Here is an 18,998-nt window from a genome sequence, read left to right on the forward strand (position 1 = left end):
TTATTTCACTTTCGAGTTAATTCTTTTTTTTTCCCAGATTTATAAGTGACAATCACTTTTAGTCTTTTTTTTTTTATTAGAACATCTACATTTGATCCTAGTAGTATTGTAACATGACCATTTCTGATCCTGTATCAACAAAATAGTTTTAATGTCGTTAAATACAAAGTCATTTCGGTCTTCAATTATGAAGTTTTCCAAAAAAATAAACATAAAAATATAACCGGGACAACTCACTTTGTATAAAAATAATTAAAATGCATTTGTATTTAACGACATTTCGACGATTTTGTTGACAGAGGACAAAAAATAGTCATACCACAATAATAGTAAGACCTAATATAAATATTCTGATAAAAAAAAAGAATTAAAAGTGGACTTTCACATGTAACTCTAAAACTAAAAGTGGAATTAACTCTTAACTTTCTATTTCAAAAAAAAAAAAAAATATGTTGATTTAAGGGGCGGTGTGCTTATTTATTCTCTTTATTTTCTTGTTTTTTTACCTAATTTTAATTATGACTATGTATTCTATGAACACTATAATTTATTCTCCCTCTCCTCGTATTATTGAGATTTAAGAATATATCAGTTAGTTCATGGAACTCTTTGTATTCTTATGAATACTTATCTTCATCTACTTTAAATACAATGGATTGATCAATAATAAGATCATTCTCAGAACTTTTGTTCTCATCTGTATCAGTAGACCAAATGATCCACGACTACAAACCTTACAAAAAAAACCACCACCGCTGATGCCGACCAACGACACCACCTCCTCTTTTTGCACCATCACTAATATTACCTATCCAACCACAACCCCGATAAATACCCTACAAACAACCCAACACCTCCATTAAACTTACTTGCTCAAACTATATGTTCTGGAAGACTCATCTTGTTCCATTTCTCTGCGGTCAAAATCTCAGTGGATACGTTGATCGCACGTTATCGTGCCTGACTTCATTTATTAAGGCTTCGGGTGAGTGTTCTATTGTAGCCAATCATGTGGTAAAAAATTTGATCTATTAGGATTCTTTTATTTTGTTCATGCTCATCTCGTCTCTGTCCGATGAAGTTTTATATATTGTAGTGGGGCATGCCATGTCTCGGGCTTTATGGCAGACTATTGAAATCGCCTTTGTGTCTTCTTCTCGGGCACGATATTTGAATCTGCATAGTCAGCTGTAGGTTTTGCGTTAGTGGGATGTCACTATGAGTGAGTATCTTGGTAAAGCCAAGGTTTTAATTGGACTTCGTGTAGAAGCCGGCCAACCAATTAGTTTGGATGATCAGAATCTCTATCTATTCAAAGGTCTTCACCCTTCTCATTGAGCACTAAAGAACATGTGATAATTGATCAACTCAATAACTACTATTTTGTTCCTGACAAAGTAGCATCCAAGGAAATACAAGTAAACTACATATCCACAAAAAGACCAATTGGCAAACATTTTTACCAAACCACTAACCATAACAATGTTAAATGATATAAGGGACAAGCTCAATATTCTCTCTAGAGAAACTTGGGTGTATTGGGACTCTGTATTCTAGGCACAATAGGGGCATGTTACTTGAGGAAATTGTTCTATGTCTTCTATTTCTCTATTTTTCAATTTTCATTTTTTGTTTTCTATTCTCTGTTTTCCTTTAGATCATTCTCATAACTATTGTTCTCAACAACAGTTAATATGATACAACTCTTAAAAGTATAATCACATTTTTGTCAAGATTTATTTACTAATCTATATATACTATTAATAAAAACAAAATCCTCAATTTTAACTTCCCGCCCAAAACACTCATATACTATTAAGGTTTCCGTAATATTGTAAAATAGGGTAATACAATTCCTATTCGTAATGCAATTGTACATTAAAATACGGTAATACAATTCATAATAAAATATATTCTTCCATGGATGCGTTCCTATTCGTTATACAAGATTAAAATTACTAATCGTAATAATACAGTATATATATTTTCCTGCAATGCAATGTATACTATTAATACAAACAAAATCGTCAATTTTAACTTCCCGCCCAAAACACTCATATACTATTAAGATTTGCGTAATATTATAAAATATGATAATACAATTCCTAATAAAATATATTCTTTCCTACGTTCCTATTTGTAATACAATTCTAGATTAAAATTACTAATCGTAGTAATACAGTACATATATTTCCCTCCAATGCAATCTATACTATTAATAAAAAACAAAATCCTCAATTTGTACTTCCCCCCCAAAACATCCCTTTACTATTAAGGTTTGTGTAATATTGTAAAATATGGTAATACAATTCATATTCGTAATACAATTGTACATTAAAATATGGTAATACAATTCCTAATAAAATATATTCTTCTCTACGTTCCTATTCGTAATACAATTCTAGATTAAAATTATTAATCGTAACAATACAGTACATATATTTCCCTGCAATGCAATCTATATACTATTAGTAAAAACAAAATCCTCAATTTTAACTTTCCGTCCAAAACACTGCTATACTATTAAGGTTTGCGTAATATTGTAAAATATAATAATACAATTCCTACTATAATTGTACAAAAAAACAAAAAAAAAAAATCCCTGTCCAATGGTTGATGTTACGAAAATTTGGCATAACTCAACCCGCAAGTATAGGCGCCAATTTTCGAAACAACACGAGTCAAGCCTTTTCAATTTCATTTTGGGATTTGATTTGCCCCCCCCCCCCCCCCCCCCCCCCCCCTGCCCCCGCGCGAGAGAAAACCTCTATGCTATACAATTCAAAAAGCCATAGAAAGACTCTTGTATAAGTAATGGTGCAAACCCACTTCCCAAACCAATGTGGGATAAAAGCTACTTGAAAGTTTTTTCTAACTCAAATGGGTCAATTTTGAGAACCAATTTCTCCTTCAGCCATTATCCATTTTGAGCGTACAATATATCAATCTTTTCGTATAACTACGAAGAATCCGAATCCACTTTGATCCGACCCAAATCAAAAAGGGACTCCACATATATTTGTACTACAATATAGCCACTAAAATGTCATTTTATGCTATTTTTTTTCAACAGTTATCTGTCCAGAGAATATCAATGCTCTACGGTCAACCAACAATCACTCAACTGATTATCCCATTACTTCCAGGTGAATTTTTATCTAATATAGTTATACTTACTGAATATCAAAATATAAGTGTACTTCAAGATCTTGCAATAGCTAACCGACAAGTAATTAAATTAATGATATATAATGCAATGCAAATTATCTACATATTGCATTTATACATTTATTTTAGAACACTGAATTTTTGTGATATTTGTTGCATGCAAGGAAGACTCATACTATAGTTTATTTGTCGATTCTTATATGTTATAAATCATAATATCATAAGAAACAGATACTTTATGAAATATGAATCATGAGTAGTCTGCTAATCAACGGTTATGAATATCGCATTTCAACAGTTTGGATGGGCATCATTCCAAAAAGCCATACAGTCCATTTGGTAATCTGTAGTGAAGTTCGGATTAACATATTAGATATATGAATCATACATTCTGATATATTTTTGTTTATTGCTGATGCCAGTATGATTATTTGAATTTTGAGAGCATACAAACAAACTTGAAACATGCTTATATGCTTGAATGGTCTTACTTCAAAATTACTACCCACTATCACACAATGCTTTATATGTTGTATGTTAGACTCAAGGTTACTAACTTCTCACAATAGTCAGAGACTTGCTTTGTATGTATGAAATATTGACAAAACAATTAGGCTTTAGATGTGAGTTTTAATTATATATACCTGGGAATCAATCTAAAACATTTTGAAATTTAGTGATTGGTAAAATCAATATGTTTTACAGTTTGACTATCAAAACTAATTTTATGGAAAAAATCACAAAATATATACATGTAGATTATAAAATTAAAATTTCAGTGTCAATATTGTTATGACTCAATGCTTTAATTACATTAAAGTGATTTTTTAAAATTTCAAGCTCAAGATATAGCACGCTTGATGAGTCGCAGACTTTAGATGTCGTTGATCAAATTAATCAGTACATGTGCAACATGAATATTTCAAAAGGACGAACATATTTAAGTTGTAACTTTTTGTGTAAGGCAGAACGAGACGGTGAAAATCTATTAGAAGGACATACTCCTAAATTCTTAAATAGTCTGAGATTGTATGATTTTCTTAATCATTCATTGACATTAATTAAAGGTCGATGCACATGTTATGTTATTACGGAAGATAGGCCATTCTCTTGGTCTTTATAACGGTACGTGGATCATCATCACGAGATTGGCAGATCAAATTGTAGAAGCAAGAATAGTTAATGGGACACATGAAGGAACCAAAGTTCTTATCCCTCGAATGTCTCTCGTTCTTTCTGATACGAGATTGCCCTTCAAGTTCCAGCATAAATAATTCCCATTGATGCTTGCATATGCCATGACTATTAACAAAAGTCAGGGCCGAACACTAACTCACTGTGGTCATTGCTAAAAAACTAGTTTTAATCACGGTCAATTGTACATGACTTTCTCCCGAGCCTCCCATCTTGATAGCCTGAAAATGTTAATTAGTTCTAGACGAGGATGGACAAGATTGTGTTGCTACTACCAATGTTGTCTACAAAGAGGTTTTTAATAATGTGTAAATACAACCGGTGATATTATGTTTTTTTCCAAGATGGAAAAATTGTTATATATCTACACAAAAATATATCTTCCATACATATGAATTAGAATAGCAATTGATTCCTATAATTGAGTTACTAGAAAACGAGCTTATTTGTCCAATTTAAAAAAATCCTAAACAATGATATATAAAATCTCTAAAGTTCCAGCACCGCATACGTACATCTACACATTAGCTATTAATTAAGCAATTATTTGCTAGAATTTAAACAAGGATAACATCAGAAAACATAATCGATCCAAAACATATCTCCATTGCACTATATAATATTTGATGTTATAATTTATATAATTATATATCGATCTAAATATTCTTAATATATTATAACAAATCCATTCCGTGCATCGCACTGGTGAAAATACTAGTAACAAATAAAAAGTAATTAAAGATTTTATAGTATGGTTTGATTGATAAAAGATTTATTTTATCTCTATACCACCAAAGAGAAAATCTATGAATCTATCAAGTATTTGATACAAAATAAAAAGTAATATAGGAATTTTCATGAAGTCACTCCACTATTTAGTGTATTCTTCATAATTGTTCGAAATAAAAATCAACTACCAAGTCTCTTTGATCTTCACTGTAATTTCCTTGTATTACTCAGCTGCCCAACGTTCTTTCTCTCAAAAAGGCTTGATGAGGTGGTGACAAAACAACATAATTCGAAGTGAAAATTAGAGTAGGTTTGATTCATGAGTTTACACTCTAGGAATGAGAATCAAAATCATGGTTAGTGTTTGGTTGACAATTTTTTAAAACACAACTATGAGAATTGATTACACATTCAATTAAATATTGCATCCCTTAATTAAAAAGGTATATATCATTCCATCTTATTGGTAATATGATTTTTAAGATTGGATTAGTGATTTTAGATTTGTGTTTTGATTTTTTTTGTTCATATGGGTGCTTTGGATGTCATTATATTATGATTAATTGCCTTTATTATTATTATTATTTTTTTTTTTTGTATTTTTAAAACTTTTATTCTTATTATAGGTCATACATAACCAAACATTAATATTCTCTGAGCTTGTGCTTTGTTTAGATCTTTCTACGCTTGCTTCCTGATCATCTTGGCGTTTGCAAATTCATGCTCTGCTAACTCAATCTGCCTCTTTGTTTAATTTGTTGCCTCGCTTCCTCCGCATACGCTTTCTCTGCCATGGCAAGCAGTAGTGGCTCCCTTGTACAGTCCTTATTACTCGCGACCGCGATGCCTCTAAGCCCTCCACCATACATACATGCATACATACATACATACATACATACATACATACATATATAGGATTTGGATCTAGTGAGATCACCTCATTTAAATTATATCATGAGATTCAATCCTGATAATCTATCTATTGTCTTATTTTGAATGATTCAGATTTGATAAGATTTTTAGTTTTTTTAGGTAATTATAATATGGAGAAGGATTGTTTAGTCTTTTTGTAATTTAATGTAATTATTACCATTTTAATTTAGGAATTTTTAAAATTATTTCCTTTATTTGATTGGTGTTTCATCTTCCTAGCCCGTATCTTCACATTTTGTTGTCTTTTTATTTTATTCTCCACAGACCACATTGTTCGTTGTCGTTACATCTCCACCAGGCCAGGAGCGTCGGCTTTTGCACCACAAAGATACTCCTTGGTTGTTTCGTCTTCAAGGCGGTCGAAGCGGATTCGAAGGAGTTCGTCTGGTGTTTTTCCATGTATTTTTTCTTTTTTGTTTTGCGTGGGTTTAGGGGTTGTCTGCTTTTCTGTTAGACGGGGTTTGCGGTAGTGATTGGTGTTACCGGCGGAGAGCGGTGGTTTGGTGTAGTGGGTATGGTGGCGGTAGAAGTCAGGGGTGCTGCGAGGTTGCGCGGGGCTGCGTGGTTTTTTTTTCGGGTTTTTGTTATATGATTTTGGGTTAGGGTTTTGATGGTTTAGGGTTTTGATGATTTAGGGATCCTGAAATTGATAAGGTTTCCGCGGCAGGTTATTATACACCGTCTGAATGTGTTTGATTGCAAATTCTTCCCTGCAAAAAAAAAAAAAAAAAAAAAAAAACCTGAAATGCATATATGAATTTAGTCTGAAACACAGTTGCTATTCAAATATGTATGGTATAAGCTGCTGTAGTAATTTTTTTATTCTTTTTTTTTTTTTAGCTCAATCAGTGTGCTCCTTCAATGAATGTGTTTGTTGGGAGTTTTAGTGACCCCAAGGATCTTTTTACTAATTGTTGGAAATTTGATAGGTACATAATAATGGATGATACTGATTTCTAACACTGATAACTTCTTTGTCAACCCCTATGGCACCCCTCCTGTTCTCCATCCCCATGGCACAACAGCTACTTCTCTAATCTCTGTTTCTGGTGCTAACCTCAAACCGCAGGGAATCCTTCCCTGGCTCTTCCTGGTCGCTACTATGTTAAGGTGGAGTTGGTAACGATATAGTGATGGTGTATGTGCAGTGGATCGACCACTGCTAAATGACTTTAAATCTAGACTGATCAACAAGAGGCCCCATTTAATGAAGATGAACTTGAAGATTTTCTATATGGATAGAGAAGAAGACACAATGAGCATTGCCTCAGGAGTTACTGTAAAAGGTATTGGAAAGTCTCTAATGTATAAAGCAATGCACATTTAGCTTTTTTTTTTTTAAAAAAAAAAAACCCTAAACCTGTGGGTGACGAATCACGCAGCGTCGCAGCCAGAGAGAGAGCATCGCAACCAGCGAGACCGCCGATTAATAACACGGCGGTAAATCAGTCAAAAAGGTCTCTATTACATGTGGAGTAACAGGCCACTGGTGGACTTACGAGAAGACTTTCAAAGGGGACGATTATTATCAGGAAGGCAAACACGTTTACCGTGAACTGGATGTTCTTGAGGCTTTTCAGAAAGCTTTGACGACATGGTGAAGATGGATTGATGCCCATATAAATCCTGCAAAACAGTTTATTGCCTTTAGAGGTTATTCCGCATCTCATTTCCTTGGTGGTCAGTGGAACTCTGGCGGGGCGTGTGACCGCGAAATGGAGCCTATAAAGAATGGGACTAACCTAAAACCATATGTACCTATGATGGAAGTCTTGGATAGAGTATTGAAAGATATAAAGACTCCAGTCTCTTACCTTAATATCACAAGAATGACTGATTTCCGAAAGGATGCCCGCCCATCAATGTACCGGACCCGAAATATGACAGCTGAGGAGCGGAAAAATTGGTTTATACACCAAGACTGCAGCCATTGGTGCCTGCCCGGCGTGGCGGATAACTGGAATGAGCTCCTGTATGCAGAACTACTTGTGAACCAATACCAGAAGCAACAACAAAGCAGCAGATCATAGGTAAAATGACACAAGCCAGGCGGAGGCCTGAGGTTTTGTACTTTTATTTCAGTATTTTGTTAGTTTGAGAATTTTTTTACCAATAAAAATACTTTACTATTCAAAAAAAAAAACCCCTAAACACTAAATCCCTAAACCCTAAACCCCAAACCATATTTTATTTTGTTAAAAAAAAAAAAAAAANTCAGGGCCGAACACTAACTCACTGTGGTCATTGCTAAAAAACTAGTTTTAATCACGGTCAATTGTACATGACTTTCTCCCGAGCCTCCCATCTTGATAGCCTGAAAATGTTAATTAGTTCTAGACGAGGATGGACAAGATTGTGTTGCTACTACCAATGTTGTCTACAAAGAGGTTTTTAATAATGTGTAAATACAACCGGTGATATTATGTTTTTTTCCAAGATGGAAAAATTGTTATATATCTACACAAAAATATATCTTCCATACATATGAATTAGAATAGCAATTGATTCCTATAATTGAGTTACTAGAAAACGAGCTTATTTGTCCAATTTAAAAAAATCCTAAACAATGATATATAAAATCTCTAAAGTTCCAGCACCGCATACGTACATCTACACATTAGCTATTAATTAAGCAATTATTTGCTAGAATTTAAACAAGGATAACATCAGAAAACATAATCGATCCAAAACATATCTCCATTGCACTATATAATATTTGATGTTATAATTTATATAATTATATATCGATCTAAATATTCTTAATATATTATAACAAATCCATTCCGTGCATCGCACTGGTGAAAATACTAGTAACAAATAAAAAGTAATTAAAGATTTTATAGTATGGTTTGATTGATAAAAGATTTATTTTATCTCTATACCACCAAAGAGAAAATCTATGAATCTATCAAGTATTTGATACAAAATAAAAAGTAATATAGGAATTTTCATGAAGTCACTCCACTATTTAGTGTATTCTTCATAATTGTTCGAAATAAAAATCAACTACCAAGTCTCTTTGATCTTCACTGTAATTTCCTTGTATTACTCAGCTGCCCAACGTTCTTTCTCTCAAAAAGGCTTGATGAGGTGGTGACAAAACAACATAATTCGAAGTGAAAATTAGAGTAGGTTTGATTCATGAGTTTACACTCTAGGAATGAGAATCAAAATCATGGTTAGTGTTTGGTTGACAATTTTTTAAAACACAACTATGAGAATTGATTACACATTCAATTAAATATTGCATCCCTTAATTAAAAAGGTATATATCATTCCATCTTATTGGTAATATGATTTTTAAGATTGGATTAGTGATTTTAGATTTGTGTTTTGATTTTTTTTGTTCATATGGGTGCTTTGGATGTCATTATATTATGATTAATTGCCTTTATTATTATTATTATTTTTTTTTTTTGTATTTTTAAAACTTTTATTCTTATTATAGGTCATACATAACCAAACATTAATATTCTCTGAGCTTGTGCTTTGTTTAGATCTTTCTACGCTTGCTTCCTGATCATCTTGGCGTTTGCAAATTCATGCTCTGCTAACTCAATCTGCCTCTTTGTTTAATTTGTTGCCTCGCTTCCTCCGCATACGCTTTCTCTGCCATGGCAAGCAGTAGTGGCTCCCTTGTACAGTCCTTATTACTCGCGACCGCGATGCCTCTAAGCCCTCCACCATACATACATGCATACATACATACATACATACATACATACATACATATATAGGATTTGGATCTAGTGAGATCACCTCATTTAAATTATATCATGAGATTCAATCCTGATAATCTATCTATTGTCTTATTTTGAATGATTCAGATTTGATAAGATTTTTAGTTTTTTTAGGTAATTATAATATGGAGAAGGATTGTTTAGTCTTTTTGTAATTTAATGTAATTATTACCATTTTAATTTAGGAATTTTTAAAATTATTTCCTTTATTTGATTGGTGTTTCATCTTCCTAGCCCGTATCTTCACATTTTGTTGTCTTTTTATTTTATTCTCCACAGACCACATTGTTCGTTGTCGTTACATCTCCACCAGGCCAGGAGCGTCGGCTTTTGCACCACAAAGATACTCCTTGGTTGTTTCGTCTTCAAGGCGGTCGAAGCGGATTCGAAGGAGTTCGTCTGGTGTTTTTCCATGTATTTTTTCTTTTTTGTTTTGCGTGGGTTTAGGGGTTGTCTGCTTTTCTGTTAGACGGGGTTTGCGGTAGTGATTGGTGTTACCGGCGGAGAGCGGTGGTTTGGTGTAGTGGGTATGGTGGCGGTAGAAGTCAGGGGTGCTGCGAGGTTGCGCGGGGCTGCGTGGTTTTTTTTTCGGGTTTTTGTTATATGATTTTGGGTTAGGGTTTTGATGGTTTAGGGTTTTGATGATTTAGGGATCCTGAAATTGATAAGGTTTCCGCGGCAGGTTATTATACACCGTCTGAATGTGTTTGATTGCAAATTCTTCCCTGCAAAAAAAAAAAAAAAAAAAAAAAAACCTGAAATGCATATATGAATTTAGTCTGAAACACAGTTGCTATTCAAATATGTATGGTATAAGCTGCTGTAGTAATTTTTTTATTCTTTTTTTTTTTTTAGCTCAATCAGTGTGCTCCTTCAATGAATGTGTTTGTTGGGAGTTTTAGTGACCCCAAGGATCTTTTTACTAATTGTTGGAAATTTGATAGGTACATAATAATGGATGATACTGATTTCTAACACTGATAACTTCTTTGTCAACCCCTATGGCACCCCTCCTGTTCTCCATCCCCATGGCACAACAGCTACTTCTCTAATCTCTGTTTCTGGTGCTAACCTCAAACCGCAGGGAATCCTTCCCTGGCTCTTCCTGGTCGCTACTATGTTAAGGTGGAGTTGGTAACGATATAGTGATGGTGTATGTGCAGTGGATCGACCACTGCTAAATGACTTTAAATCTAGACTGATCAACAAGAGGCCCCATTTAATGAAGATGAACTTGAAGATTTTCTATATGGATAGAGAAGAAGACACAATGAGCATTGCCTCAGGAGTTACTGTAAAAGGTATTGGAAAGTCTCTAATGTATAAAGCAATGCACATTTAGCTTTTTTTTTTTTAAAAAAAAAAAACCCTAAACCTGTGGGTGACGAATCACGCAGCGTCGCAGCCAGAGAGAGAGCATCGCAACCAGCGAGACCGCCGATTAATAACACGGCGGTAAATCAGTCAAAAAGGTCTCTATTACATGTGGAGTAACAGGCCACTGGTGGACTTACGAGAAGACTTTCAAAGGGGACGATTATTATCAGGAAGGCAAACACGTTTACCGTGAACTGGATGTTCTTGAGGCTTTTCAGAAAGCTTTGACGACATGGTGAAGATGGATTGATGCCCATATAAATCCTGCAAAACAGTTTATTGCCTTTAGAGGTTATTCCGCATCTCATTTCCTTGGTGGTCAGTGGAACTCTGGCGGGGCGTGTGACCGCGAAATGGAGCCTATAAAGAATGGGACTAACCTAAAACCATATGTACCTATGATGGAAGTCTTGGATAGAGTATTGAAAGATATAAAGACTCCAGTCTCTTACCTTAATATCACAAGAATGACTGATTTCCGAAAGGATGCCCGCCCATCAATGTACCGGACCCGAAATATGACAGCTGAGGAGCGGAAAAATTGGTTTATACACCAAGACTGCAGCCATTGGTGCCTGCCCGGCGTGGCGGATAACTGGAATGAGCTCCTGTATGCAGAACTACTTGTGAACCAATACCAGAAGCAACAACAAAGCAGCAGATCATAGGTAAAATGACACAAGCCAGGCGGAGGCCTGAGGTTTTGTACTTTTATTTCAGTATTTTGTTAGTTTGAGAATTTTTTTACCAATAAAAATACTTTACTATTCAAAAAAAAAAACCCCTAAACACTAAATCCCTAAACCCTAAACCCCAAACCATATTTTATTTTGTTAAAAAAAAAAAAAAAACCCCAAACCATAAACCCAACAGATTCTCTGCTAATCGCTCCGCTCTCCCCGATTCTGCTAATTGCCCGTTGTGTTGCGCTTCTTTCTCCACCTTCGACGCCGAATCTTGGCCTTTACGACCTTACTGGTGTCGATGGCAGCTGATTTCTATCTGAATGACATTGAGCTTTTCCAGCTCTTCAGCGACAAAATCGCATGCACCCCTACACCGATTTTAGAAGTACCATTCGCTTACGAATATTCACCTAAGTTGTTACCATACTGGATTGCGAATATGTTATACTATTACTGTTTCACGGACAAGAGCCAATTCTCGACTAGTAATTGATATATATTGGAAGGCAATATGGCTCGAAGTGGATTAAAATATAACTTGATGAAGTCATTATTTTGGACGAAAACATTAAACTTTTAGGACTGAAAGCATACAAAGTGCATTACCGAAATAAAAAGAGAACAGGTTGGGTCTTGTGGGAATACCGTTACTCCCACATGGTACCAACCAAATCTCTTTTGAACTGCAATTCAATTGATTTGGAAAACTTTGTAAATATAAAAGTTTAATTCAAAGCTAATTTAGCTGATCCGAGCTTGAGCGGCTGTCCATCACATTTGAAGAAGTTGAGGATGTTCCCAATTTTAATCGGGAACATCCCCGAAGTCCTGCTAAGCGGAGGAGATTTGATTAAACTAGTTTGAACTTCATTAGTACTGTATAGATACTTGTATAGATACTTAGTAATAAATGTAATGTACAAATTTGATGATTTGTACAGATGACTCGTACTCTTCACCTACTCTGCTGGAGGATAGCTCTACACAGGGTGATGCTAGTTCTGCAGCTCCTACATCTTTGGGACTGCAGACACTAGTTAAGGGACAAGGGACTGGTTTGTGTCACTTGAACACTGAGCAGGCCACCATTCCTACGGTATCTACAGCTGCTCAACACACTAAAGCTCCGGTGGCAAAATGCACTCGGAGAACTCGGTCAACGTCGGAGCAATCCAACGTTACGGGGTTCTACCGAGAGGCGTATGATGATGATAGCGATTCTTCCGATCTGTGGCTGGTAGAGTGGCTATATTTGAATTTGCGGGACATCGTAGGGAGTTTGCGGGGGGCCACGGCTCGCCCCCTAAGACTTCTCAAGTGCCATTTGGTGGCAGGATCACTAGATCTCAGGTATGTAAGGAGTAGAGTAGTGCGACAGTTGGCATGCCTATCTCTTCTCAATCCCCTTCGTTTTAATGATGCGATTTCTTGTTTGGAATGTGCGGGGGATTGCTTCGCGTGGTTCTTTTCAAAGATTGCATGTGTTGCTCAGAAGACATATGCCTTTTATCTTGTGTCTTCTTGAACCTTTCTATGATAATGTTAGGTTGGATTCCTTTAGACTATGACTTGGCTTTGACTCTACTTTTTCTGGGGTAGATGATAAGTTGTGGTTCTTTTGGAATTCTGACCATACTTTGAATTTTGAATCTGATTCTGATCAATCTATTTCTGTTTCATGCATTCATGCTACTATTCCTACTGCATTCTGGGTTTCATTTGTGTATGCTAAAACTAGGGAACGCTTAAGGGATTCTTTATGGGCTGAGCTACGCTCAGTTTTAGACAGGGTCCCTTCTGGTGTTCCTTGGTCGGTAGTGGGTGATTTTAATTATTTACTAAGTGTGGATGAGAAAAAAGGTAGCCTTCCTTATCCTCATAGGAAGACTACTAATTTTCGGGAGTGTGTCAGTACGTGTGACCTTAATGACTTTACTACCTATGGTTCCTGCTTCACTTGGTGGAATGGGAGGCGTAGGGAGTCTGCTATCTGGATGAGCTTAGACAGGTTTCTTTACACTTCGGTGTGGGAATCATTGTTTAGGACATCTGTTCAACATTTGTCCCGGGCCACGTCTGACCACTGTCCTTTACTTGTTACTTCTGAGGTCATATTTGCTCAACCTGTTCCTAAGCATTTTATCTTTCTGAATGTGTAGACTAAACATGAGGATTTCCTGTGTGTGGTGAGGGAAAGTTGGGAGGTTCCAATTGAGGGTGTACCTATGTATATTTAGCCACTAAGCTTTGCAGGTTAAAGAAGGTTCTTGCTCCCTGGAGCAAGGAAACCTTTGGTGGTATTTTTTCTAAGTTGCAGGAACTTGAGGATAAAGTGCTGGTTTTAGAGGAGGTGGGGCAACAGAACCCAGATGATGATAGGGCCCTCATTGAGTATAAGGAATGTGTGGCTCTGTTGTAGAGGCAGGTTTCTATTGAGGAGGAATACTGGCAACAAAAGGCTCACATGGTGGCTGTTCAGGAGGGTGATAGGAACTCTAAGTTTTTTCACTCGATGGTAAAAGAGAAAAGGAGGAAACTTTACATCAATAAGGCTAAGGATGACACAAGGCACTAGATTGAGGATAGACAAGTGATAGCACAACAGGCTGACTCTTTTTTTGAGGGTATGTTCACAGCAGAGGTAGGTAATTTTGATTTGTCTAAACTAGACTGCGTTAAGCGTCTAGTTACTGATGAGGATAATGCCTGGCTTACTGCTGTACCTGAGGAAGAAGAGGTAAAAAATGTTGTGTTTGCTATGAATTCTGTTAGTGCCGCTGGCCCTGACGGGTTTAATGGAGCATTCTATAAGGCTTGTTGGGATATTGTTAAAGGGGATGTGGTTGATATGGTCAGGAGTTACTTCCTTGGTAGGGAGTTCACCAGGTCTATTACCCACACCTCCATTGTCTTGTTGCCTAAAAAGGCCAATCCGGAGACATTTGCTGATTATAGGCCCATTAGCTTGTGCAATTTTAGCAGTAAGATTGTTACTAAGCTAATGGTTTTCATATTAGCTTCTGTCTTCCCCAGGTTATTGTCGCCTCACTAGAGTAGTTTTGTCTCGGGGCGGTCAATCACTGATAATATTTTACTTGCTTCTGAGATGTGTCATGGTATAAAGCTAGGAAATAAGGATATAGCGCTGAAGCTGGACATGGCTAAAACCTATGATCGGGTTTCTTGGTTTTTTCTTGTTTCTGTGATGCGCAGAATGGGTTTTGTGAGGCCTGGATTAACCTGGACTATCGTGCGGTTTCTAATGTCTAGTATATTGTTATTGTAAATGGGGTCAAGGAGGGTTTCTTTACCTTGTCTCATGGTCTGAGGTAGGGAGACCCTCTTTCCCCCAGTCTTTTTGTCATTGCTGCAGAAGTTCTGTCCATGTTCATCGCTCAAGTCCATTTGGACGAGAGTATCCCTAGATTCTCGCAGGCTACTAGTACTCCTCACATTCATCACTTAGCGTATGCAGATGATGTTATTATTTTTAGTACTGGTAGGCAGGGGCTATATGCAGGGTGATTAGGGCATTAAAAGAGTATGAGGGCATTTCTGGTCAGATGGTTAGCTTCCCTAAGAGTGCTTTTTATATGCATCCTTGTACCTCAAGCAGTGTTATTCGTAGGATAAGAGATGTGACTAGGTGCATTCATAAGCCTTTCCCGTTTACATATCTTGGGTGCCCTATTTATGTTGGTCGGAAAAAGTGTGTTTATTTCTCATCTGTGGTGGACAAGGTGAAGGCTAAGTGCCTTGGGTAGCAACGTAGGTTGTTATCTAAAGGCGGGAAGGCGGTATTAATCTCTTCTGTTTTGCAGGCTATTCCCTTACACCTTTTTGCAGCTTGTGCTCCTCCTAAACAGGTTATCCGGGACCTAGAATGATGTTTTGCAGGCTTCTTTTGAAGGCAAGCAGGGGGTGCTCATTACAATTGGGCGTCATGGAAAATGCTAGCCCTTTCCAAAAAGGAGGGTGGTGTGGGGTTCCTTGATCTAGACTTGATGGTACGAGCATCTAGTGCGAAGCTGTGGTGGAATTTTCGCACAGTGTATTCTCTATGGGGAAATTTCATGAGAGCTAAGTACTGTAGTCGTGTTCACCCGGTGGCAAAGCTTTTGCAGTCCTCAGATTCGCATACTTGGAAACGCATGCTTAGCATTAGGGATGAGGTGGAGGCGGTCTTGGGTTGGCGGCTGACTCATGGAGATGTTAATCTCTGGTGGGACAACTAGTCAGGACTTGGCCCGCTAGGGCGCCTTTACCACTTCCCTAGCGTTGAGTACTCTGGTGATTTACTGTCCAGCTTTATTCAAGATGGGGAATTGAATTTGTCCACCTATGATGACCTTCTGCCAGTGGGTTTGGAGGCGGACACGTCCCGCTTAGGTAAGATGATTGTTGATATACCCATTTGGCGGGTAGCTTGAGATGGTAAGTTTTCTTTCTCCTCTGCAAAATCTCTTTTAAGGACTGAACTTGTGAATTTTGATCCTCTTTTGAGTAATTGCTGGCACAAGCACTTGCCCGTTAAGGTGTCTTTCTTCACCTGGCGGGTGCTTCACGGGCGTTTGCCCATGGACGACGCTATGGCCAAGTTTGGACACGTTATAGTTTCTAGGTGCTGGTGTTGCCAATCCCATGTTAGGGAAACTATTGATCACATTTTCTATACAGGGGATACAACAAAGGCTGTGTGGCGGTTTTTTAGGCAGTCACTGGGCCTTCACTTTAGTCATCATGGTCTCCGGACCTTGTTGGCAGGGTGGAGGCGGGTGCTTGCTCGTAATCATCTTGTTTCCTTTGTTGTTTGCAGGTTACCTTATCTTATCCTTTGGGAGTTGTGGAAACACAAAAATGCATGCATGCATGGTAGGGGATCGCCTAGTGTGCCACGAGTGGTGTATGGTGTGGCAAAGTGGATGGTTGAGTGTCTTTAGGCGGTGGCCAAGGGACCACATTCTGCCGCCGAACTGGTCTGTCATTTTGTCTTATATGGACTCGCATGTACCTTTGTGCATTGTTCATGTTATTAGATGGGATCCTCCGCCAGCTGGTTCTCTAAAGATCAATATGGCATACTCTGAGTCTTTGGGTGGAATTGCTGCCTTGGTGCGTAACTAGGGGGGTTGGGTTTGCTATGGCTTGGCCATGTCAGTAGTTGATGGGTTTCGGGATATTTTTCGAGTACTGTTCTGTTGTCTTGAATGGTGTTTAGCCTAGGGATTTACATCTTTGATTTTAGAGTATGCGATGTCTGAGCTTAAGGGATATGTTGATACCTCTTTTCCCATTCCTTGGTCTTTGGATTCCGATGTGTCACTGCTCCGTTTTCTTTGTTCCTGTGCCTCTGTGTCAGTTTTTCAATGTCTGTCGCAGGGTAATTTACCCGTGACTGCCTTAGCAGATTGGGTTAGGAGTAAAGATGGGGAGTTTAGGTTTCATACTGTGTCTGCCCTACCTCCGAGGGTGCGTTCATTGATTGTTCATGATGATGTCCCCTCTGTGTTCTTTGAGGATTATGATCTACCTTGATCTGATTTTGATAAATGCATAAGATGCCTTTTAAAAAAATTGGAAAATGAGAAAAAAAGAAAAATGAGAAAAATGAGAAAAAGTGAAAAAAAATGAGAAAAAAGAAAAAGAAAAAAGAGAAAATGATGAAAACTGAAAAAAGGAAAAAGATTGTGAAAGAAAGTTGGTTCTGTTGGTTGCTTGGTTTAGAGGCGATGATGGCTTGGCTTTATGCTAAGTTTAGCCTCAACAACGCAGGTGTCGGTGGTAGAAGAGACACCCTAGTCCGAGCGGTGGTCGTGCAGGATTTTTCAAATCTGTTGACCTAGTCAGGCTTGCTGCTGGCTAATAGTAGCTGAACCCCTTCTGGGTTCTGGGTGGGGTTGGCTATGCTTGACGTGTTTACTTTTCGTTCGTGTCTCGTTCTTTTTTTCTGAACAATTTTTTATTCATTCATTCAATAAGTCTTTGTTTTCTACTTGCTAGTTTATTTTATTTTATTTTATTAGAGGTGTGCATTGTTCATGTTCATTATATGCATCTTTATTTCTCTTTGGCCTTCTGAGGTGTGTTTGGTCTACGAGCTATCTTGGTTTTGCCCTTGTGGGTTTTTCTTTGAATGGACCATGCCTCAACCTCGGTGCTTGTGGTAAGAAGTTCCACCCTGGCCCGGGCTTAACGGTGGACGGGTAGAAATTTTTCAAATCCGTTGGCCGGTTAGTCCAGGCTTGCTGCTGGCCCATAGTAGCTAATCCCGTTGGGGTTTCTGGTTCTGAACTGCTCTCTGGTTTGCTGTTTGCTGGCCTGCGTGCCGATGTTTTTTTAGGCTTGCTGCCACTTTTAGTTTATGGTGGATTTTTCTACTTATTTGTTATGATTTCATCTTGTTTTCAGAGTGGCCTGTGTGCCTATGGGATTGGTGGGTTTTGGTGCCTTGTGATGTGCTTGGTATGCATTACAACTGTTTTCTTAGAAATAGGTGTTATGTTGCCGGATGCGGCAGGACGGGGCATGGTGCTTAGCTGATACGCAAGGTGCTTGGTTTAGTGCTTTGTTCTGGTTTTGGTGTGTTTGGCAGCTGTTTAGTTTCTGGGATAGCCCCTAAAATAGTCGTTATGCTGCCGAAATTTTGACAACGTACTTGAAGACTTGGGCTGCTCACAAGCTTCATGCATTTATTCATTTCATTATTTCTTTATTTCTTTATGTTAGGGCTACAATTAGCTTGAGCAATTATTTTTTAAGTTTTCATTCTTTAGACTTGGGCTACTATTTTTGGGCTTGGGTCCATTCTTTAATTTATTATTTCATTAGTTTAGGTTGGGTCATTTCTTTTGGCCTTATTTGATTTATGGTCACTTTTGGGCCATCTTTTGTAAGACATTTATTTTTGTATATTAATAAATTTTTATTTTGAAAAAAAAAAGTCTATTCTACAACTAAACTTATGTTTTTTATGACTCACATGTGACAGTAAATCAGAGCATATTAGAGCTAGGATCAGAGAATATATAAGTGCATTATTTGTCGTGAGACTCTGGAGATCAAGTTTAGTTGATCTAAATAACTCACCTTTCATTTTAGAAAACCCAACACTCATTTCCTTTCAGAAAAACTCAACATTCCTTTCCTTTCAGAAATAATGGATGATACTGAT

At 37.3% G+C, this 18,998-nt stretch overlaps 3 pseudogenes; all 3 read left to right on the forward strand.

Moving 5' to 3' along the window:
* The first annotated feature begins 6,967 nt into the window (after positions 1-6,967).
* LOC116001132 lies at positions 6,968-8,158 on the forward strand (annotated as a pseudogene).
* A 2,564-nt stretch (positions 8,159-10,722) lies between these two features.
* LOC116001133 lies at positions 10,723-11,913 on the forward strand (annotated as a pseudogene).
* Positions 11,914-13,449: 1,536 nt separating this feature from the next.
* Positions 13,450-18,767, forward strand: LOC116002944 (annotated as a pseudogene).
* The last annotated feature ends 231 nt before the right edge of the window (positions 18,768-18,998 follow it).

Source organism: Ipomoea triloba, chromosome 13 (assembly GCF_003576645.1).
Source record: "Ipomoea triloba cultivar NCNSP0323 chromosome 13, ASM357664v1".
Lineage (NCBI taxonomy): Eukaryota > Viridiplantae > Streptophyta > Magnoliopsida > Solanales > Convolvulaceae > Ipomoea > Ipomoea triloba.